General features: G+C 45.0%; 1 pseudogene; it reads right to left on the bottom strand.

The window, feature by feature from the left end:
- Positions 1–1,258: 1,258 nt before the first annotated feature.
- LOC119937291 lies at positions 1,259–1,375 on the bottom strand (annotated as a pseudogene).
- Positions 1,376–1,599: the final 224 nt, after the last annotated feature.

Below are 1,599 nucleotides of genomic sequence, written 5' to 3'. Positions count from 1 at the left end.
AGAGAAGGGAGGTGAGGTAGGAGGGGGAAAGGTGATGGACAGCCTTGAAGCTGAGGGTGAGGACTTTTTGCCTGATGCGTAGGTTGATTGGTAGCCACCGGAGATTTTTGAGATTACTAAGCGCTTACTATGTGCAAAGCACTGTTCTAAGCGCTGGGGAGGTTACAAGGCGATCAGATTGTCCCACAGGGGGCTCACAGTCTTCATCCCCATTTTACAGATGAGGTAACTGAGGCCCAGAGAAGTTAAGTGACTCACCCAAAGTCACACAGCTGACAACTGGTGGAGGCAGGATTTGAACCCCTGACCTCTGACTCCAAAACACGGGCTCTTTCCACAGAGCCACGCTGCTTGATGGTTCATTGCTGTGGAAACATCTTCAGGAGGGGTAAAGGGAGCTGACTGGACTGTGAGCCCACTGTTGGGTAGGGACTGTCTCTATATGTTGCCAATTTGTACTTCCCAAGCGCTTAGTACAGTGCTCTGCACATAGTAAGCGCTCAATAAATACGATTGATGATGTTGCAAATTAACGGATGTGTTAAAACCCCACGCGTGTAAGCAGTCCATGTTCACTGCCCGGACTGGGAGGGAGTGGAATTAAAGGAACTTGATTCGGAGCAAACTGTTGTCCCTCTGTTCTCTCTGCTGCACCTCAGTGGGAGTGGTAACAATACCCAAAGAAACATTCTAAACTCTGAAAATTAGCAGTGGGCCTAGTGGATAGAGCACGGGAGTGGGAGTCAAAAGGAAATGGGTTCTAATCCCACTCCGTCACTTGCCTGCTGTTTAATAATAATAATAATGGCATTTATTAACTGCTTACTATGTGCAAAGCACTGTTCTAAGCACTGGGGAGGTTACAAGGTGATCAGGTTGTCCCAAGGGGGCTCACAGTCTTCACCCCCATTTTACAGATGAGGTAACTGAGGCTCAGAGAAGTGAAGTGACTTGCCCAAAGTCACACAGCTGACAAGTGGTGGAGCCGGGATTTGAACCCATGACCTCTGACTCCAAAGCCCGGGCTCTTTCCATTGAGCCACACTGCTTCTCTGATCTGAGCAAGTCACTTTGCTTCTCTGTGTCTCAATTATCTATAAAATGGAGATTAATATTGTAAGTCCTATGTGGGACAGGGGCTGTGTTCAACTGGATTAGCTTGTATCAACCCACGGGCTTAGAACAGTGTGTGACATATAGTCATTCATTCATTCATATTTATTGTTTACTGTGTGCAGAGCACTGTACTAAGCGCTTAAGCCTATAGCCCGATATTCCCAGGCGGCCTCCAATCCAAGTACTAACTAGACCCAACCCTGCTTAGCTTCTGAGATCACATGTGATCAGGCGCATTCAGGGTGGTACAGCCTTAGAAAGTAAGCGCTTACTAAATATCATCAAAAGAAGACTGAGTTAAAAAGGTTTTTGTATTATAATTAAAAGGACTTTTTCCTAAGATGGAAATATTATCAATCAATCAATCATAATAATAATAATTATGGACAGTAATAATAATAATAGTAATTTTTGGTATTTGTTAAGCGCTTACTATGTGCAAAGCACTGTTCTAAGCACAGGGCAGGATACAAGGTGATCAGG

Source organism: Tachyglossus aculeatus, chromosome 14, assembly GCF_015852505.1.
Source record: "Tachyglossus aculeatus isolate mTacAcu1 chromosome 14, mTacAcu1.pri, whole genome shotgun sequence".
Taxonomy (NCBI): Eukaryota; Metazoa; Chordata; class Mammalia; order Monotremata; family Tachyglossidae; genus Tachyglossus; species Tachyglossus aculeatus.
This window is presented reverse-complemented; position numbering and strand designations above follow the sequence as displayed.